The sequence below is a fragment of the Microtus oregoni genome, unplaced genomic scaffold (genome assembly GCF_018167655.1).
Source record: "Microtus oregoni isolate MIOR12 unplaced genomic scaffold, Mior012 000101F_ref0000407, whole genome shotgun sequence".
Lineage (NCBI taxonomy): Eukaryota > Metazoa > Chordata > Mammalia > Rodentia > Cricetidae > Microtus > Microtus oregoni.
Window position 1 is genome coordinate 1,966,233 of NW_024544715.1, and position 23,033 is coordinate 1,989,265.

General features: G+C 45.3%; 1 protein-coding gene across 1 annotated transcript in view; it reads left to right on the forward strand.

The window, feature by feature from the left end:
- The window catches only part of LOC121443156 (BTB/POZ domain-containing protein KCTD1), a 200,861-nt gene that overhangs the window by 20,489 nt on the left and 157,339 nt on the right, over nt 1-23,033 (forward strand). The gene's annotated exons all lie outside the window — the stretch shown is intronic.

The following is a 23,033-nucleotide window of genomic DNA, read 5'->3' on the forward strand; positions in this document are numbered from 1 at the left end:
ACTAATCAGGCACTTTAGGCAGGCAAGGTGAAACAGCAACTCATCTTTACATAATTAAAGAAATGTAGATAAACAAACATAACACCTCTTCACATTGTTAACAGAAGCAGCAGACACAAACGTAACACTTCTCTGCCTAGTTAAAATAATAACTTAAACAGCTTCTGAATGCATTTGTGTTCTAGAATCCTCTCCAGAGAGGTGAACAGGCCGCATCTCACAGGGATGACTGTTTGCCTCGTCTGTTGAAAAGATGATGAGAGAATGAATGGAGTTAAATCAGAGCTCAACTTCTGTCTCCAGTTCCTGGAACTGGTAGAGTGGAGGGTGACCACACTAAGTGGGCTGACCCCATAATAGAAGACTTAGCACATTTCACAGCCTGCCCACATGCTCACCACCTCCTCCTCACAGCTAACCTCAGCACCACCCCCAGCAATCTGGCTCGGCAGCCTGCTGCGGGCCTGTCAGAGAGCTGCCTTCCTTTTTGGAGGCTTGGGGGGCCAGAGAGCCAGGGTGGAAGCACTGAAGCGTCGATGTCATCCTGAAACAAAGGGGGATTGAAGGGAGGAGGCGGCTCAGATGGAGCGTGTAAGACCCACCCAACCTCAACCCCAGCAGGAGCAGAGCTAGGGAGATGGAAGGAATGGGAGAAGTGGCCAGAGAGATGAGTGCAGGTTTCCAGATACTGGGCAGGAAAACAGAGAAGGGCCAGCCCAGCGATTTACACACGCAGAACAGTGCTGACCTCTGTGAACCCTGGTGAACTCTTCTTCATCATTGGAGAGGTTATCATGAACATGGACAGTGGCACCGGCCCGGGAGGCTGTGATGGGTCCAAGCCTGGGTGTGGGTGTCCCAGGCAAAGAATTTCCCATTTGTTACAAAGTGTGTGTATGTGTGTGTGTGTGTGTGTGTGTGTGTGTGAGAGAGAGAGAGAGAGAGAGAGAGAGACAGAGACAGAGAGAGAGAGAGAGAGAGACAGAGACAGAGACAGAGAGAGAGACAGAGAGAGCAAGCTTGTGGATTCGAGTAGCAGAAGAGGGTATCAGATCCCCTGGAACTGGAATTACAAAAAGTTTTGAGCTGTCATGTAGGTGCTAGGAGCCAAGCCCAGGTGTTCTTAACCACCAAGCCACTTTACCATCCCCCAGAGTAGCTCTGTAACCGGACTGTGGATGCCTGGTTGTCAGGGGGAGGAATCCCGCTTCTGTTCAAGGAAGCACTGCTGTGGCACAAGAGACCTCACCTCCTGCCGCGTGCTCAGGCTGGGGTGGAGGGCGTGATTAAAGAAATTGCTGCCATCTAAACAAAGACCAGATTCTTGGGGGTTTCCCAGAAGTTGGTGTAGGGAAGCCAAGCTTGCTCGAGGAGTGTGTACAAGGCTAGGGGCCTTACGTGCGCAAGTGAGACTTCCATTCAAGAGCAGTTCCAACAACAAGAACAAAGAAATGGCAGAGGCAATTTCATATCCACATCTTCATAGTTTCTTACCCCAGCCCTGTGAAGCAGCACAGAGTTTAATGTTGTTGTTCTCATTCCGTGGATAAGAAAACTGAGCCTCAGAGATGTCAGGGTCTCTTCGGTTTCCCGAGGACGTCACTGTATAGAGATGTCAGGTTCTGTTCGGTTTCCTGAGGACATCACTGTGTAGGATAAATGGGCCAGAGATCAGCACGAAACAAGTGATATATACTAACCACCAGGGACAAAGTTTCCAGTCTGAAAACAAAATCCCCAGAAACTGCGATAAGCAATAAATGTTTTCATCAGTATGGGGTGGGGTTTGAACTCAGAGTCTCACACAGGCTAGGTAAGAACACTGCTGCTGAGCTATGTCCCCAGCCCTTTCCTAATTTAACTTGGAGACAAGGTCGTGTGAGGCCTGAAGACCCATTCTCGCCTCCGTCTCCTTGGAAGCTGGGACTATAGGCACCACTGTATCCTGATGGAGATAAGCAATAGTTTAATGCAAGCTTTGGGAACCAAAATTCATGCACAGAAGCTGTGGGGAACCAAATATGAAAATAATCGATAAAGATAGGGTCTAAGGTGGCTGGAATTGGAGACAGGAGTGAGGCAAGAGAAGAATAGGGTTCTGTTTTGAGTTGTTTTGAGTCAGGCCTCATATAGTTCAGCCCGAACTCAAAGCCACTTGTAGTCAAAGATGATTTTGGATTTCTGATGCCCCTGCCTCCACCTCCGGAGGGCTGGGATTATAGGTGTGCACCTCTATGGGCAGTTTTCTGCAGGGCTGGAGATGGAACCAGGGCCTCAGGCATGGTAGGCAAGCGTCTACCAAGTGAGCAATCCCCTAATTCCTAGGAGTCTTTCTCTATTAATACCAGGGTTTCTGGTAAGCCTAGATTTAAAAAAAAAAATCATTCACTTTTATGTGTATGTGTGAGTGCCTACATGTATGTTTACACACCCCACTGCACATTCGTGCAGTGCCCTAGGAGGCCCGAAGCATGTCAGATCCCCTAGAACTGGAATCACAGCCTGCTGTGAGCCACTATGGGTGCTGGGAACCAAATCCTGAGCCTCTCTACAAAAACTGCCAGTGCTCTTAACTGCTGAGCCATCTCTCCAGTTCCGCAAGGATATAAAACATAATAATTGAAGGATTAATAGAAGCTCAGAGAAAGAAATCGAGGTTCAACCTGAAGATTCGAAAAGCAAAGCAGCCAGCCACTGGCTCTTACCTCTACCTCTGTCTGAAATGGCGATCCTGCCTCCAGGAATCTCAGAATGAGACTGAGACTGAGAGCTGTCTCCTCCTGTTTTATAATGCTCTCTAGAGCTGGGATTAAAGGCTTGTACCACTGGGATTAAAGGCATTCACCGCCCGGTTTCTATGGCAACTAGTGTGGCTACTGGGATTAAAGGTGTGTGTTACCACTGCCGGATTCGTAAGGCTGACCAGTGGGGCTGTTTTCCTCTCTGATCTTCAGGCAAGTGTTATTTATTAAAATACAAATGAAATGCCACTACAAATAATATTTGTATAGTTTTCAGATTCTCCCTCTTGCTTCCTGAATGTTTTGAACCTCTCTTAAATGTTACCACTGCCATCTCTGCGGCAGCTCTCAGAGGGTGTTGGGTGTGTGGCTTGCAGAGTTGTGCTGCCTGGCTTTAAATCCTGGGGTCCATACTTCCCCACTGTGTTCTCCTGGGGAAGCCATAGTCCACAGCTCCTGCTCCTCTGTAACACTGAGAGAAATGAGGTTCACCTTAGGGGCCAGTGAACACAGCACTGCCGTTCACCTTAGGGGGCCAGTGAACACACACTGCCCTCCGGGTGCAGAGCTCTGCTGTTCTTGTTACTTCCAGGACCAAGGCTAAAGCAGTGCAGGATGATGGACAGCAGGTTTTTGTTGCTTTGTTTTGTCAGAAATCACCTTTAAACATAAATTTTGATTCTGTGACTCACAAACACACCGTATCACTTTGTTTACTTTAGTCTAGCCTTTTCTCTCTGTGGGACGCCCCATTCCTCCTCTTTTGCTTTCGTCCCCGTGTCTTGGAACCCATGCTGACATTCCCGAACTGGACATGGCACATGCCTGTAGTTCCACTGATGGGGTGCTGAAGCAAAAGACTCGGAACGTGAAAGCTAACCTAGGCTGTATGACAAAATTCTGCATCAAGAAGTTTGAAGAAGCCGGGCTGTGGTGGCGCACGCCTTTAATCCCAGCACTCGGGAGGCAGAGGCAGGCGGATCTCTGTGAGTTCAAGGCCAGCCTGGTCTACAAGAGCTAGTTCCAGGACGGGCTCCAAAGTCACAGAGAAACCCTGTCTCGAAAAACCAAAAAGAAAAAAAAAAAAAGAAATTTGAAGAAATACACTTAAAAAAAAACCTGAAAAAAATCCAATATGTATGTTTTTATATTTCTCTCTATATTTCCATAGTGAGATATAGACATGACATACTAATGTGTATAACAATACACACACTCGGATATGAAGGCCGGGGACTCATGTTGCATAGAACAGGATGGTGTCATAGAAACTATTCTGAATTCTACTGGTGAATAATAACCTAGAAATTCCAGCAACTAAATCCCTGTCTGTCAGTGGCGTACACTGGTCCTCAACACAACTCAATCTCCCATTCTCTGTGGATACGGCTGTACTTGACCCCACTTCTGACAAGAGAGCTGCAGTCGCTGGTACTGATCGAAGGTTCCGATGTTGTAGATTCATTCGCCCAGCTCTAGAACATGATATAAATGGAATCCCACACAGCCAGGACATGGCTATGACTGGATTATTTTGTCAGTGTCACATTGTTTTAGATGCTTGTCTTGGTTCTTTTTTCTGTTCCTGGGATCAAACACCCTGACAAAGGCAGCAAAGTAAGGGAGAAATAGTTTCTTTTGGCTGACAGTTTGAGGTGGCCACCTATCAAGGCAGGGAAGCCATGGCATAGGAGCTTCAGGCTGATCACGTGGCATCCTCAGTCAGGAAGCAGACAATGGTGAGTGTGCACAGATCATTTTCTCCTTATTATCTGACCCACGATCCCAGCTCAGGGAATGGTGCCACCCACAGTAGGAGGGTCTTCTTGCCTCAGTCTACCTATAAAGACAATCCCATTGAGATTCAGGGAGAACAGCTTCCTAGTTGATCGCATAGATGTTCAAGTTAACAGTGAAGATTAGCAATCATACTGTTGCGTGTAAAATAGTTCTGGTCATTGCTGAGTGGCCTTCCATTGTACTCATAGGCCACAGTTTATTTTTTGACGTCTATTTCACATAAACATATCTATTTTAATAGATACTGCCTAGATCTTAACCCAAATGCCATAAACACCATGTTTCTGACCACAGCATATATTGTAGGAAGTTTTTATTTTGGCGGACTTGGTGGACCTGGTGTCATGTGTCCTTACTTCACATGACTATGGCAAACTACAGCATCTTTTGTACATTTGTCTGATTTATGGCTCTATAAACGCTATCCCTTTTTCTCTTTTCTTCTGCCGTGCCACCAGCTTCTAAAGCCACTTCCTGTGTTATATGATTTTTTTTGTTATTTTAATTATAACTTTTTTAAACCCCAAATCTATCATGTGACTTGAATTTGTTTATAATAGCATTTACTACAGGTGGGGTATAGACTTTAAATTTTTTTATCATAATTTTCAAATAATAGTTGTATGTATTGTGGGATCATATAAATACGCCATCTTTATCTTTGTGTGGCCTCTATGTTTTCCAGTCTTAAACAACTTTCTTTGTCTCTGTGTTATCTGTGAACTTTTCTCAATATTGCTGTAATAATTTGTTTTGTTTACACTTAATACTGTAATCTCTGGGCGATGTGTTTTTGCAGAAGGTTATTTTATTTTAGCTGGGCAGCCAGTTACACTGGTATTGTTCTGTGAGTAATTTGTCTTCCCACTGAGCAGAACTGCTCATTTGGTGTATAATGTAAGTTAAATTCTCACATAGAAGACCGTTCCTAGGTTCTCTTTTCCACTGACCATTCTTCTTCCGATGCTCACATAACCCTTATTTCCTGTCATCTTTGCACTGTGCTCTTAGGTCTGCGGAGGCAATTCCCTTCTTTGCTATTTCCTTCCAGGATTTTTGTGCTGATTTTAAACATCGATTCTCCCGTGAAAGCTTGAAATCATTTTGTGTAGGCTCCTGCCACCCTATGGGTTACACTTTGGGAACGATTGCTCTAGACAAATGGTTTCCTCTTTTGCCCTTTGAAAAAGCCAATGTCATTCTGGCCTCGGGACCAGCACAGGCTGGTTCCTCAATGGGACCTCTCCTACCGTGTGTTCTTTCCTGCAAGTTCCAGTTCAAACTTCTCTTTCACAGGTCAGTGCCCTGAGTCACAGTTGCCACTGTATGCTGGACCCCCAGAAAACCTCAACATCACCACAGCTTTTACTGAACCTTAAATTACATAGTCCTTGTATATTTATCCACTAACATTTGCTTCTCAAAGGTCTGACTCCAGCCACCTCTTCTGCCTCATACTCCCTCACTCAGCACATAGCTGAGAATAGTGGATGTTACTGAATAATTCAATGAGTGAAAGGCCTCTGTGCCTGGTACCAGCTCCGTCCGCTTGGTAGCTACTGTGCTGAGGCAGTATCATGGCTGCACTGTGCTGTCGGTACCTTTCCTGTTGCTTGATTAAACCCCTGACATGAACAATGAGGGAATCTTACTCCCCTCAGTTCCGGAGGCTTCCATTAGTGATGGGTGATGGGGGGGCTGATGTGGCAGGCTGGCAGCGACATTCACCATCATGCCAGACAGGAGGCAGAGTGGAGAAGGAACAGGAAGATGTCAGATAGAGGCCCCAGGGCACAACCCAAGAGAATTTCTTCCCTCAATCTGAACCCACTTTTCACAGTTCCACATCACCCCAAGTCTTATCACGTCAAAGTCTTCAGGAGCCCACTGTCTCTGGAATAGAAAGGAGAGATGCACTTCGTTTCCCACCAGACCATTCTCCACCCAGTCCTGTCGACTGCCAAGATTCACCACCACACCGCTTAGAGTGGTGCACTGTAATCCCCATGTTCGCAGCCACGGGAGGATGCAGGACTCCAGTGTCTTTCTTGGCTATATAGGAAGTTCCCGGTCAGCCTGGGCTACTTCAGATCATGTCTCAAAAATAAAAACAGGCTGACCAGATGGTTCAGTAGGTAAAAGCACTTATTGCAAAACCCGATGACATGAGGTTGACCATATTATGGAAAGAGAGAGAATGGACTCCTGAGAACATTGTCCCTTGACTTCTACACCCATCGCGACCCCTGCACGCACGCGCATACACACACGTGCCCACACTCACCACAGATATAAATAAACATATTAAAGAGTGTTTAAATAAATAAAGATCAACCATGACAACTCCCCCCTTTCCCTCCATCTTCCATTTCTGCAGCTTTTATTGCCAACGAAGTGGGGTGGAGGTGACTAAGGGCAAAGCCATCGACTGATGGAAACTGCCCACACTTCCTTCCTCACACTTTGCCTTGGGCTTCTCATCATCTGAGCCAGAAAGACAACCCCCGCTCTTCCTGTTCTTCGGGGACAACCTCAGACTTCCTGAGACTATCAAATCTTATTTATTCAGTCACTGAAAGTCCCCCGGTGCCTCAGCAAATACACACACTTTGCAGAGCTTGAAAAGTCATCAGAAACTCTCCTGCCATTATGAGCCACACTTAAAAAAAAAAAAAAAGCCACTCTGCACTCTCAAAATTATCATTCCGCCCCAGATTTAAAGCCAGCTGTGGTGACTGGAGTGCACGTTCTGCAGTTCTGGCCGAGAGGGCAATTTAATTAGAAGCCTCTGTCTCTAGGCACCTGTAACTCCACCCCACCCCCAAAAATAATTCTTTAGGATGAAACTCACGCTGCTTCTCCGCCTGAAGGTGTATTTTCTTGCAGAGCATTGAGTAAGATTTCATTTAGGCTATTTTAAAAGTCCTAGTAAAAGGGCAAAGGGGGGATTTCACCACTTAAGAAATCACTCAGATACTTTTTTACTTAAAAAAAAAAAAACTCAAAGCAAAGTGATTTCCTAAGAACTTTCAAGTTGCCTTTCTTGGTGCCTTTGGCACGTATAAAGAAATTCCGTTGAACCGTAATGAAGTTGTTTCCCAAATGTATGTTGTTTGGATAGAGATTCATTTCCACTTTTTAAAAGCAACAGCGTAAAAATGATCCAAGCGGAATTATGCAAAAATCACATCCGTATGTGTGTGCATGTGTGTTTGTGTGTGTACATGTGTTTGTGTGTGCATGTGTATGTTTGTGTGTGTTTGTGTGTGCATGCGTGTTTGTGTGTGCACGTGTATGTTTGTCTGTGTGCACGTGTGTTAGGGGTGCATGTGTGTATTGGTCAGCTACTTGGCTTTTGTATGAAAATGACCTCAGAAGTCTGTGAGGGTCAGCCCTTATTTTTCAGGTGAGAAATTTCATGTCCAAAGAGTTGCCAGAGTGCCTTGGCCTGAATGAGAATGTGAATGGTGAAATGTGTGCTTCACACAGAGAACCCAGTGGATTTTGGAGAGCGCCTTGCCTGGGGTGAGGCTGTAATCACACAGATCCTGGCAGTTACATGAGGGGATGTACGGCCCTGGCAGATCATGTAAGGGGAGCTGGGCGGGGTCCAGGCAGCCTCCTGGCAGCCTGCCTGTCTGTGTGGGCACTAGTTTGCCTTCTTCCAGCCGTTCACCATTTTCAGTGGTGAAAATCTATTCCACCACCGAATTCCCAGCCTCCTTGAGAAGCAGGTGCTTCTTCCCATGTGGGAAAATGAACCCGAGACTTGACTCAAAGAGGTTCGTGCCTGTAAGCCAGCCTTTGGGAGGTAGAGAAAGGAAGATCTGAAATCCAAGGCTCAACTACACAGTGAGTTTGGGGCCAGCCTGGGCTACATGGGTTCTGTCTCAAAAAAAGAAAATGTGAAAATGTCCAAGAGTTAGGCCTAGGGGCACAAGCCTTTAATCCTATCTACTCAAGAAGCTGAGGCAGGAGGATTCAAAATTCAAAGTGTGCCTGAGCTACAGAGTAAGTTCAAGGCCAGCCTAAGCAACTTAGTGGGACTTGGTCTATAATTAATTAATAGTTCTAAGGCCAGGTCACCCAGGTTTGAGTAACCCTTCCTTTTGTCCAACTATATCACTAGAAATCGGATAGACATAAACCTAAATTAAAATGAATGCTAAATTGCATAGTATTGGAGTGTTCCATTGTGGTTCTTTCGTTTACTGACCACAACTAATTAAGGTGACCAAAGAAATACAGCTTGATCATACAGCAACCTTTCCACAGAGAGTTTTTCTGGAGCTGAGAGAATGGCAGCTGTGGACTGTGGTGACATTTAAAATCATGCTACAGGGGCTGGAGAGATGGCTCAGTCGTAAAGAGCACTGCCTGCTCTTCCAGAGATCCTGAGTTCAATTCCCAGCAACCGCATGGTGGCTCACAACCATCTGTAATGAGATTTGGTGCCCTCTTCTGGCCTGCAGACAGAATACCAAGAACACTGTATACATAATAAATAAATAAATCTTTAAAAATAAAATAAAATAAAACCATGCTACAGTACGGATCAAACCGTAGGGTTTTGCTGGTGGGCAGTTTTCTTCCATGTTTCTAGCTGTATTATGCGAGGTTGGATAAGGTCATTTTCACACAAACAAGTGCGAATTTGCTGGTGTGCAGTTTTCTTCCATGTTTCTAGCTGTATGATGTGAGGTTGGATAAGGCCATTTTCACACAAACAAGTGTGAACTTGCTGGTGTGCAGTTTTCTTCCATGTTTCTATCTGTATGATGTGAGGTTGGATAAGGTCATTTTCACACAAACAAGTGTGACGTGCACATTGGTGCTCGCACCCAAACCCTGCTGCTCTTTTTTACCCCGACTAAGCCCCTTATTTCCATAAAGAGTTTGTTTCTATTTTCATGATGTATGTACACTTGACTTTACTCATCTGTAGTGTTCAGTGCAGACAAGTGAGAGGAAGCAGGCCATGCTGGTCCTTCCATAGATGGAGCGGATCCATTACTATGAAGACCTTGATTACATGCACTCCCCTGCAGAGAGAGAATTGCACTCTTCTGGGAAAACGTCCAGTGTGTGTAACGAGCCACACTTCCAGCAGCGAGGCTGGCACCACAGTGCTGCATGGTGTCCAGCGACTGTGACCGCAAAGCACATTGCAGCTCCATTTGTTTTATTCAAATGCATCGTGTGCATCTGGTCGGGAACCTGTGAACCTGGTGTGGATTACACACACAAAGATTTTGTGATGAGCAAATCAATAATATGAGATGCTCTCCAAGACCCAAAAGTAATAAGACAAGGGGTGCAGTCGGTAAGGGTGCTTGCCTCCAAATCTGGCAGCCCGACTTCAGCCCTCAGGGCCCGAATGGTAGATGAGTGTGCTGGCTCCTGAAAGTTGTCCTCGAATGCTACGCCTTTGCCATGGCAAGTGTACACTCGCGCACACACACAAATAAGTAAATAAATTTAAAAAATTAAATCGTGGGGAAAATAAATGACAATACAAGGTGATACACTACTTTCCACATGAAGTTTGAAGTACAGAACTGGCTTAGCCTGGAAACACTGTGGCCCCTGAGACCAGTCAGAGAACGTAGCAGAAGGCGGTGGGACGTAAATTAGGCCTGGAGATGGTCGAAAGATGTATGGTTACCATGGAGCTTTCTTTCTGTTTCCGGGATCTATCAACTGACTACCCATGGTCTGTGATGGCCACACCCTCTCCTCAAATGTTCTCTCCCATCAGTCTCAGCTCCTGTTTGTCAGTGAACGTCAGCCCCTGAGCAAGTGCCTGCCTGCCCAGCCAAGCAGCCTTCCCCAAGTCAAACCCTTTCCCTCATTCTGTTCCCTTTTCCTCCTAGACATCTCCAATATGTAATCTGCCTCCTCCAAGCCCCGGGACGAGAGCACAGCTTCATGAACGAGGGCATGCCTAGCACAGGTTTAGGCAGTTACGTTATAAGCAAATGAAATCCCACTTGAACCAACTCCAACAATAAAGGTATTTTCTTGGCCACTGATGCTGTAAGTCCCAGTATCCATTACTGAGGGAAGATCGAATTTCTCTTTCCGTTTGCCACAGTGCCAGCTTCGGCTTAAATCTCAAGGTTGCAAAAGGACTACAGCAGCTCCAGGCTTCACACTAACATAACATCCTTCATGGTACAGGGCAACTCTTCCCAAGGATTCGAGGAGTCTTGAATGTCTGATCAGGCAGACTGGAGTCATTTCATGTGCTCTCTCCAAAGCCGTAGCAGTTGGTCCAGAGAGAAGATGTTGGGTTGTCTGAGCCAGGGTAGAAGATGCAGAGATTTAAAAGAAGAAAACACTGGTAGGAGGTGAACTGTAGAGAAGGATGCCCGCTAATCACACCGAAAATCTGAATGCAGAAAGACATGTAGGGTCTTCGTGTGAAGAGGCTATTTTGTTTTTTCTAAAAGGGTCTTGCTGTTGTGTAGCCCCAGCTAGCCTCAAACGCATGGTAATCCTGCCTCAGCCTCCTAGCTGCAGGGATCACAGATGAGATTTCACACCAGCTGCTGCCGATGACCTTAGAGGGAGTGTTTAGCCATCATTCAAGGAAAGCTTGATTTCTTCACAGTCTCATGAATGACATGCCAAGGGGAACATAGGTAGATGTTTGTAGACCCTGTGACAAGAGGTGTCGGTGTGGGGAGGGATGGGGTAGATTGTTGGGGACAGAGAAAGTCTGGAGCCAGGAAAGCCTAGGAAGAATAGTCTAGACAAGCACAAGGGTAAGATAATGGGAAGACAGAGCTGGGACTGGGTACGTAGTCATGTGATCCAGTCCTTGCCCAGACCTGGGGGTCCATCCAAAGCACCCCATGAACCAGGCATTGCACATACATGTAATCCCAGTCCTTGAGAGGTAGAGGCAGGAGTTGAGGTCACTTAGGCTACGTAGTGAATTCAAAGGCATCCTGGGCTACAAGAGACCCTATCTTAAAAACAAACAATCCAGAAATGTGTCCAAAACTAGTATGAACCAGTGTAAGAGCTGGCTAGACAGAGAAACTGGCAAGTCTCCTAGACTAAACCAGCTGCTGGGGGCCTGGAAGACCTGCCTGCCACTTCCCCCTGTGTCCCCTCTCTTCCCAGGTCACAGCCACCTTCTTTGCATTTCTGATCTACTCAACTTGGTTCTTGACAAACCCAAGAAGCTGCAGGCATATCTCCAAATGCCACTACCTGTCTCCTCACAGCTGGTGGGCTCCTAGACCTGCTTCAGGTCATGCTTAAAAGTCACCTTCTTTGAGAATCTGCCACAATCCCAAATTAGCATACACCCATTGTTTCTAGTAAGTTCCCCTTTTCTGTTTTGGCACTCACCCAGACCATAGTGGAAGGACTCTGGGCCTGTGTCCAGATGACTGGAGGAAACAATATGCCCCCAGAAGGTTTGCCTAGAGAAATGGCTTCAGGGAAATATGATGTCTTTGATGTGGGTGTCATTGATGTGACCGAATCTTGGACAGAAGTAACTTTAACTGAAAACAGGTTAGTTTAGCTCAGTTTCATGGTAAAGAAGGCTTAGTGGCAGAATCAGCTTGATCTAAGACAACAGAAGCTTGCAAAATGCCTTACACTCAATTGGGACTGAGAAACACAGAGCTTTGATCAGAGGTAGACTATGCTATAACCCTGAAGGCCCACGCCCACCCAGTGACCCACCTTTGCAGCCTTTCTCCTATCCTGGCATGTTCCAGAAACTTCCCAAACAGTGCCGCCTACAGGTCATTAAGTACCCAAACACATGATCCTATGGTGGGTAGTCACACTCAACTCTTACTCCCTTCTCTGCACATACTCCTATGCTGTAGTAGCAATGAAAATGGGGGAAATTTCTGTTTTTGGAAGCCTGCAGTGTTGATGATGACATGGCCTCTTCATTCTTTAAACAGCAAGGACACAAGCTGCATGTACTCAAATGTCACTGGGCTGTAACAAGAGAGGAAGTATGATGGACACTTTTCACGTTCATTATTTTGTCAATTGCAAAAATGGAGCACATAGTCTCTTTTACACAATCAGAGGCAAAATCTACACAAAATTAAGAAATAAGTACTGCTTGGGGGATAGTTAGTGCTGGGGGGATTGTTAGTGTTGGGGGATTGTTAGTGCTGGGGATTGTTAGTGTTGGGGATTGTTAGTGCTGGGGATTATTAGTGCTGAAAGATTATTAGAGCTGTGACATTATCTGTGACTGCCCACACAGGAAGCTGGCCCTGGGCATCTCAACAGAATCAACTCTACTTTCTCACTGAAGGAGCTGATTAGCCTACTTAGGACAGCAAGATTCTCCCGTGTTTAGGAAACAGCAGTAATGTGTATGCCATATGTGTCTAGACTGAACTCTGTCCTCTCCTGTCATATTGGAAATTAGAGGAGTGTGCTGAGCTGTACCCTTCAGCAGAGGGCTTACAAGAGGATGGGCAAGACTCTGCATTTGATGCCCAGGACTGTAACATCCACCACACACATCCAACCCAAAATGCCATTCATCCTGTATAACTTCTCAGAGAGGAACACAGTTGCTTCAGTTCTAGCTTGGTAATAAGAGCCCTGATATGCCCGACAGAAAACCACCTAGAAGAGAATGCTAACCAGATCCACAGCACCTCACACTCTGTAGAGATCCACTCAGAACCGACCAACCCACTCAATGCTGAGCTCCCACCCTGTTCACCCTTTTCCTTGTCGTGGGACTTTGTGTGAGCAAGATGGAGATGGAGGTGCTCTGTTCTAATTTCCTTCATTCCTTGACTTGTGATTCCTGAAGAAGCAGGTGGGATCTGCTGCTCTGGTACTCCATAGTGGGGCTCTCCAACACCTCCTGCCTTACGATCCAGGGACCCTGATGTTGCACAGTAGGTCAGTAGCGCCTGTAACCACCGTTAGCATCCTGTAAGCTCAAGCCCCTGAGTCTTCCCACTCGGGCCACACCCAACAGTGCTACCAGCCATCTGCACCAACACATGGAAGAACCTTATGCCACTTCTTTTGCAGATAAAAAAAAGTAAGTTTTAAAAAGATAAAGTGGATTGTTTGCAGTCATATGACTTTCCGTGGCAGAGTCTCCCCTCCCGCTCCAACCCTTTAACTTCTTACTCATTCAACTCTAGTGTTTTTAACTCATGACTGCAGTCTTGATGCCCAGCATAGGAAGAACAAACAGTAAAGGAGGGATTATTTTCTGAGCTGGGGTGCAGGCTATACTTTAAAAGTTTACCTGGCCAGCTGACTTTCTTGTCTCCTTTCATTCTGTCTTTTCTCCTTCCCTGCCTCCCTCCCCTACTTCTCTTTCTTTCCTTCCTTCTTTCCCTTCCTTTTCTACTCCTTTCCTGTCTCTTATTGCTAAGAGTTGTGGTTTAGAGATAAAAGCAAATGCACTAAGCTAAGTTCTCTCTCCCATCCAATACTATATACATACATATATACATCGTGTGTTTGTGTGTGCACCTTTCATTTCAATTATAAAATTCAGGAGATCTGCATACCACATTCTAAATGCCAAACCTGGCATAGTTTGAAAAATCAAAAGCATTAAACTGATACCGTTGGTTAACTTAAAATACCTCTCACCATTTATAAAACATGATCCCTCTCTGCCTTTTTCCTATATTTAGTTCAATAATAAAAGTATCTAGCAGGGCAAAAGAATCCTGCTTGTCTTGATTTTCCTGTCTCATATTTCAGAAGCTAAGTTGTCAGTTCCCACACTTCTAGAAAGCTGCTTTTTCTCAAAGGAATGAAATATTTGGAGAAGCCCTATGGATGATACACATCTGTGTGCAGCGGTTGACAGCGCATTCCTCCTGACTGACGTAACTAGCCTGGTGGATTAGAGCAATGCCTGCTCATTGACCCCGAGTTTGGCAATACCCAGACATAATCTATGCTTTGAGTGCTTGAATGGGCTTTGCTAGAGAGGTGACCTTGGGGGTTATTTTGGAATGGCCAATTTTTTTTTAAAAAAAAGGGTTGTGCCCACCACTTATAGGTGTCAAGTGGGCAGAACATGACAAGCCCAGAAAGTCCTGTCCCCTTTCCTTTCTGGCTGTGCTCGGTCAAGGTCAGAGAAAATACACATTCTAGCAACAATCAAAATAATGGCAAGTTCTGCTTGTTCTTCACATCAACAAAATATAGAGTATTGAACTTACATATCAAAGTCTATCACTTTGTGATGTTCTCCCCAAAGCAAGCCAATCTCATGACCATCTCTTTGACCATGTGTAAGAAAATAGATGCTGAGCCGGGCGCTGGTGGCGCACGCCTTTAATCCCAGCACTTGGGAGGCAGAGGAAGGCAGATCTCTGTGAGTTTGAGACCAGCCTGGTCTACAAGAGCTAGTTCTAGGACAGGCTCCAAAACCACAGAGAAACCCTGTCTCGAAAAACCAAAAAAAAAGAAAAGAAAAGAAAAGAAAGAAAGAAAATAGATGCTGGGGGCTGGAGAGATGGCTCAGTGGTTAAGAGCCCTGCCTGCTCTTCCAAAGATTCTGAGTTAAATTCCCGGCAACCACATGGTGGCTCACAACCATCTGTAATGAGATCTGGTGCCCTCTTCTGGCCTGCAAGCATTCACGCAGACAGAATATTGTATATATAATAAATAAATTAATTAATTAAAAAAAGAATTTAAAAAAATAGATGCCACTGTAGGTTATGTTAGGTGTGGTCCTTTAAAGAAGAGGGCAAGATGGTTCAGTGGGTAAAGCCTGTTGCTGAAAAGCCTGATGACCTTAGTTCAATGTCTGGAACTGAACAAACTCAACCCAAGGAGAGCCACAAGTTGCCCTCTTATTTCTGCATGACACACCTGTGCATCCCACAATCAATAAAAATCAATAGAAATGTTATAATTAAGTAAAACAAGAAGTGACGCATTAGGGAACTAGGAGGTTGGTAGAGCACTTGCACAAAGCCCCTGGTTCAGTCCCCAGCATCAGTTAAAAGTCAAGCATGGAGTCACATGACTATAATCCCAGTGTCTGGAAGCAAAGGTAGAACGATCAGAAATTCAAGATCACCCTTGGCTAAATGATAAATTCAATGCCAATCTGGGATACATGGCATCCTGTCTCAAAAAGAAAATTGCATATTAAACATCAAGATAATGTCTTGGGTGAGCCTGAAAGGAGTAATACAGACTGGGAAAAGAAAGAGGCAGAGACCAATATCCTGGTAGCAGTGCACAAAACATGGAAATAGCCCCGTGACACTCCCAAGCAAGGTTGCCTGTGGTGGGGGAGTGAAGAGGGACAAGGACAAAAGGCACTCAGTCTACCAATCCCTGCAGCACAAACCCACGACAGTGAACCATGGATGGCAGAGTTGGCTAGCTCTAGTCACTAGCTGAGGTCCACTGGGAAAAGGAAACAGACAAAACTACTAACCAACTGTTGTCCTGCTCCTGGACCTGGGCTGTTGGCTGTGCAAGCCACGCGCATGTGCACTCATCCAATGATGCTCCACAGTCCAGGTTCCCCGCTGAGAGTTCTCTTCTGCCTCTGGTCAGTGCAAACACTGCCACTTTAAAACAGGCAGGCACACAGTCACGCTCCAAATGGAACAGGATGCTGTCTCAGGCTTCGCAAGCGCCCAGTCCTTGAAAGGGGTGGCACTGAGAATAGAGGGACTTTCCCAAACCAAACATTTTCTTGACACCTCCAGCTCCAACTTGGCTTCACAGTCAATTCATCATCGTCCTCATCGGGACGTTACAGTACTCGACACTACTCATTTCTTAAGTCCTCTAACACTGCTCACCACTCTCTCTCCCCAGACGCTGATTAAGTCAAACCAGCAAAGTGTTTACCATGGCACTGTGACCCTTCCAGCGGCCCTGACATGGCCTCTTTCATCACAGCCATCATGTGTGGGTCCCCAAAAATGCTATAGCTGGCAAGATGGAAATCAGCTCAGCATGACTTAGTTGGCTGATGCTGGTTCAAGCTTGTAGCCTGACTCCAAGCAGTTTATTTTTGCCATATTTAAGCAGAGTAAACTTTGGAAGAAAGTTCCTTTTACCATTATTACAACGAAGCTTAAGGCACGACTACATGGAAACTCCTTTGCAAAGAGCATGTCTTTTGTAAAGTACCTGTGACCTCTTCTATAAGGATGGGTTCTGTTGACTGAGAAGCAAGTCTCAGGATGAGGGTTTAAGGAGGAAGTGTTTGTAATAAGCATAATAGTAAAGTCTTTTCAACATACATGGCACCTCTTTCATAAGAATGGGTTCTATTGACTGAGAAATGGTGCTCAGAAGTCTGGGAAATTGCAGTGAAGTCTGGCTCTACAGAGCAGCAAAGGTCACCAGGTTGTAAACGACATCCACTCCCAGCCTTCCGGGTGGAACACAGGTGCACAGGTCCGTTCCTTTGAAGAGACAGACATGCATGTTTATCATTCCTGGCTTCTCTGGTGCTTATGCATGAGCGTGAGAGCCTTGTGCCTTCTACACCAGATGTCACCTGATTGGTAGGTTTTGTCCAGCCTCTAGGCCACTGGGTACTGTTGGACAGGCTGAACCCTGCTTCTCCACTGTGAAGAACAGGAATTAGGGGAGTCAGATAAAGAGATGGGCTGGGAAGCTGTTGGTAAGGTTTTATGGTAAGTTGGTCAATTAGCCTTCTGTAAGTCCTACTTAGACAGGGAGATTATTGTAATTGATGGCCCATGAGTCACTATTCTGCCTTTCTACAGGCCACATGTGATTTATCTGGTCACATAACCAGATCTAGAAGCTTCCTCAAGTAAGTGTTGGGTTCATTTTTAAACAGAAACATAAATGAAAATATGTATCTTTTTTTAATTATTCAGTGAGCAAGCCATCAGCGAAAGTTTCTCGTTATTCTTACAGTGTTGTGCTCTCAATATGTGCACTTGCTGGGTGGGACAATCAATCTTCATGATCAGTTTGACTGGGTTAAAAGAACCTAGGTGATCAGGAAGAATCCCCCCAAACCAGTGCTGAAGTGATGTTTTCAGACAAAAGAAACAGTAGGGGAAGACTCACCCTGAATGTGGGTGTCTCCATTCTATGGTCCTAAGCAGAAGGAAAGGGGAAAAGGAGAAAAACCAGCTGAGCAAAGGCCTTGCCCCTCTGTTTCTCATCTACCAAGGGAAGACCGACATCTAGCACACATGCCGGCCTCTGCAGTTTGAGCAAATGCATGGGGCCAAGCAACCTCAGACCAAACCTTCTAAACCCACAAGACACACTGAAACTTCCCCTCTGTAAGTCATTCTCTCAGGCATTTGGTCACAGCAGCTTAGAAGTAACCTGCTAGAAACACAGCACCCTTAAGCATACTTGAAGTATCAAGACACATGCTCGTTACCACGTTAACGAATTTATGGTCAGTGGGGCACTGCTAGACATTCCTAGGTTCCAGATCAGAGGCTGGAGAGCTAGGGGTGGTTTTAAAATACTAACTTGCCTAACTCCTTTAAGATACATTCTAAATACCAACCGCTATGGTCATGATTATGCCCTTAGCTTCCCATGCAATCTTACCTCATGGATCCATCCATGCAGATCTCCCCCTTCCCCCATGTCGACAGCATTCTCCCAACTCCTAGTGTCCAGATAGCTGCCCATTTGGTACCTTCAGGCTAGACTCATGCTCTCTTCTCTGCCCATCGCCTTCTGGGGCAAAACCACTCCACATTTTCTTATCCCTTCCTCCTTTGTTCTTTGAAAGTGAGGTTTCTGCACTGGGGCACCTTCCACAGTCTGTGGTCTTTGCCTTCTGCCTAGAGGAAAAGTCCATGGAATAAGGGATGGGAGCAATTTACCGCACAGCTTCTCCTTGGGCAAGAGCTGACAGACACATCTTACCAGTTCATCAGGTATCTGTCGAGAGCATCCTGGTGCTACTCTAGGCACTGAGAATGCAGCGTGAGCTGCTTCCGTTTCCATGAAATACGTCCTGCAGAAGGCAAATGACAAACGCGCTAAACAAGCGGCTGGATATATGCTTATGGAATTGTGACTGCCAAGGCAGAAGGAGCACATGATAGGTATAAGAAAAGACATCAGAGTAGATGAAAGAAATTTCACGTGGATGTGAGTGGTGGCTGCCAGGCTCTTAAGGGTAGGGTAGTCAGTAAAGAGCTCACCGAGGTGACCAGCGAGCCTAGGCCTGAATGAGTGAGTCCAAGAACCCTGTGGATACCTGGAGGAAGAGAACTCCAGACAAAGGAAGCAGTATGTGGGGCCCTGAGAGAGGAACATGTCTAATAATCAATGCATAAATGTGTATACGATATTATCAGTCCTGTTATTGTTTGTCTTGGGGTAAAATTACCTCAGGTGGGCCTTGGGTTGCCAATGCCCAAGGTGAGCCTGAGGTTTTGCCCATCTCAGCTTCCCCCATCAGGGTCTGTGATGACAGCCCTGCATGTTGCTACCACCACCCCACTTAGGTGGTGCTGTGGATCACACTGAGGGCTTCTGGTAAGCTGGGCTGACCCTCTCCTTACTGAGCTACATGTCCAGCATGTTCTGTCAGCATTTTCTTCTGTGAAAGAAAACCTCTCCTCTTTGATAAAAGTAGGGCAAAAACACTCACCTTGTTAACAATGTATTAACATTATGACTCCACCATATGACAATCTACCATTTTTAGTGTGTATAAGTGTTAGCTTGTATCATGTAGTGCATCATGTGCGACCTGGTACCCCCAGAGGACAGGAGGAGGCACTGGATTCCCTGGAGCTATGAGCTGCAGTAGGGATGCTGGGAATTTGCGTCCTTCACAAAAGTACCAAGTGCCCATAATACTGAGCTGCCTCTCCAACCCCACTTGTGAATCTTAAAAAGCTGTGATTGGCAAGTCCATTGGTCTCAGTGGGTGTTTTTCTTCAGCAATGACATAAAAACCCCAGTGAATCTGATGCTTCTCACTGAAAGTGAGATGTCTCCAGGGCCCTCGGCACCTCTATCATGGAAGGTGGGATCTAAAAAGAGTTACAGGTTTCTTTTAAAGAAGCAAGCAATGACGACTGGAAATCTAGATGAAACCCAGCAGGCTGTTCGTTCTGCTTGGCAGTCGGGTGGTTTGAGACCCCAGAGTTTCTTCAGGGCCCTGTGCTGTGGCACACATGACTGTTCATTTTAGAAGGAAACAAAGTGTCACTTCATTGAAAACAAGAGAAGAAAAAAGGTATATTCATTTTGGATTATTTTTCTTCCTTTCTTTTTTTCCCTCTTTTCACTTTTTTATTTTTGAGACAAGGTCTCACTCTGCAGCTCTGGCTATTCTGGAACTCACAGAGATGTACATGCCTCTATCTTCTGAGACCTAGATCGAAGGCATGTACCACCACAACCTGCCCTCGAGCTATTTTTCACATTCCAAAAATATCAAGTGAAATAAAAAAATTTCCCATTCATTGATTTTTTTTTTTTTTGGTGGGGGGTGAGTCGATCTTTAGTGTGCTGAGCCAAAGAACCAAAAACTACATGTTCAGGTCAGAACTGTCCAGCACCGACTGGGAATAGGGTCCAGACATGCTGGTTGGTGCAAGGAATTTTATTTAGATATGGCCTCTGATTTAGAGTTTAAAATCCCATTGGTGTGTTGTTTTGTATTGAATGTGAAATGTCCCTCAACAGGCTCGTGGATGTGACTACTTGTCCCCAGCTCTTGGTGCTGTTTCAAATGTGTGTGGAATCTTTGGGATGCAGGGCCTCTCTAGCAGAAGGTAATACCCACCTCCATTTTCAGGCCAAGTCCTCTCTGAATCCTGTTCACTGAGAGGTGAACAAGCCAGCCCACAGGCTCTGGCCACCACAGATCAAGCCATTCCCGCTGACAGGCTTTCCCTTACTGGCAGGCTGCATCTTCTCGGTACAGTTCCTCAGGCTGGGGTGACCTCCAAACCATAAAGTTATTTTGTTGCTACTGTAATGAATCATAAAATAAATATCTGATATGCAGGATATCTGATATGTGACCCCTGGGAAAGAGGTCATTAGACGCCCCCTAAAATGGTCAAGATCCACAGGCTGAAAACAGCAAGCTATGAGTCAAAATAAAGCTCTCCTTCTTGAAGCTGCTTTTGTTAGGTATCTGTCACATGACAAGACGAGCAATCAAAACACAAGTCAAAACAAGGTTCCAGGGGTGCAAACTTGATCAATACTTAGCATCACACAATTAAGAATCAAATGAGTAGGCAATTCAGTCAATAAAGTCCTTGTGATATAGGCATGAGTATCTGAATTCAGTCTACAGAACTCATATAAAAAAGTCAGGTGTTGTGACACACTCCTGTAATCCACTGCTGGGGACACAAAGATGGGGATTTCTGGGACTGGGCAGTCAGTCAGCCTAGTGGAATGGGTGAGTTCCAGCCAATGAGAAACCCTGTCTTAAGAAACAAGATGGACAGCTTCTTGCGGAACTGCACTCAAGGCTGACTTCCGGCCTCCACACAAAAGCACACATGCAAAGAAACTTGCACGCACTCAAATGCTATAGTACACACTGTAAGGCCGGAGGGCAAATCATGGAAGTCGATCCTCTCCTTTCACCACGTGGGCCTCATACAATGAACTCAGATGATAAGGCTTGGCAGCAAATACCTTATCCACTGAGCCATTCCTTGTACTATATATAAAAAGTACTCAAGATGGATTATAAGAAAATCAAAACTAGAACTTCTAATGGGTACCACCCATGCAAGAGCAAATTGATAAATTAATTTTAAAAAAACTAAAAATTGCTCTCTTCAATTGAGACATCTAATAAACAACCCACAGATTGTATCTGATCAAAGACAGGCATTCAGTAGCCCCCATCTCTGATGAGGTCCTCGGTGGATGCCTGAAAATGCAGATGGCACAGAGCTTGCCATTCAACCCTTTCTGTCTTGATTGGGCACCCTGCTCTGCTGGGCAGCATGTGTCTCCTGGCAAAGAGAAAAAGAAGTGGTAAACCCCTATAATCCAAGCACTTCAGAGGCAGGGGCAAGAGGACCAGGGGTTCAAAGTTGCTCTCAGCTTCTTAGTGAGCTTGAGGACAGTCTGCACTGGTTTCTATGAAACAAAAAAGATGAAACACCACTAACAATTAGGAAATCTACATTACAGACCTGATCTGAACAAATACTTTACCAAAGAAGACACAAAGACCCAATGCCAAAAGGCTCTGAAAAGTGACAAGTGAAAGACTGGCCATGCCAAGAACGGGCAAGAATGCAGAGGTGGAACACACCTCAATGCTGGGGATGTGGAAACCACAATCACATTGGAAAATGAGTCAGTAATATTTCAAAAAGATAAAATATGTGTCTCACCCAGGTCCCGACTATTTCATCCTAAGTACTTCCCAGAGAGACCAAGCTTGTACTTATCCAAAGACTCGGGCATGAATGTTTACAACAACTTTATTATAAAAGTCCATGCCGAGAGTAACCCAAATGACCATCAGCAGGTGAAAGTATTTTTAAAAATTGATGGTCTATACACTAGAACACCGCTCAGAGAAAAATGGGTGTATACAGCAATGAATGATTGATACAAGATCATGAGTAGATTTCAGAATAATTAAGTTAGTGACAGGAACCAGACAGACTCGTACTGTGTGATGCTGTTCATGTGACTCTTGAGAAGATGTAGACTAGTTTACAGCGACCTCAAACAGATTAGTACTTACAGAGTGGGAAGATTTTCTAAGGACAAGATTACAAAGGGGCACATGAAAGCTGGAGGGGAAAGGAAGGAAGGGCAAGCAGCAAACTGTGTTTCACATATGTGCGGTCTAGCAAATACCTATCCAACCTCAGTGAAGCTATTGTCTGTGTTGTGTTTAAGGCTGATGTGTTTAAGGTGATGACTGTCTGAGTGGATTAGAAAAAAGACAAGAGCTTACAGACTAGAGAGAACAGGAGGGCCTTCTTAGAGATCAACAGGCTTGTAGCTGGGGAGGAGAGCAGGGTTTGCAATGACCTAGTGGCTAGGAGAGACTCCAGACAGAAGCATGACATATGCAAAGATCAGAGAAGAGACCCGCTACAGTCCATGTGGGCTGCTACAGATGACTGTCACAGACCAGGTGGCATCGAGATCAAGGTGCCTACCAGTCCAGAGTCTGTTGACCAAGCTCATGGACCTCTTTTCTTCACTGTGCTCACATGGCAGAGGAAACAAGAGAGTGGGTCCCCTGGAGTCTCTGTGGTAGAGACCCTACCCTCATGACTAGTTAAAGCCCCACATCCAGATTCACTTTGGAGGATAGATTTCAATACGGGGATCTGGCAGGAAGGGGTAGATAGTTTTCATTATCTTCAGAGGACGTAGGTAGTCTGATATATGTGCCTTCCTAAAGAGAACAATATAATTTACATTTTGTTGTGGCTTATACCTATTTTTAAACAGTCCTCTTTCCCCTTCTATATTTCCAATCTGTTTCTATATAAAGAACTACCCCCTCATATTTAATAC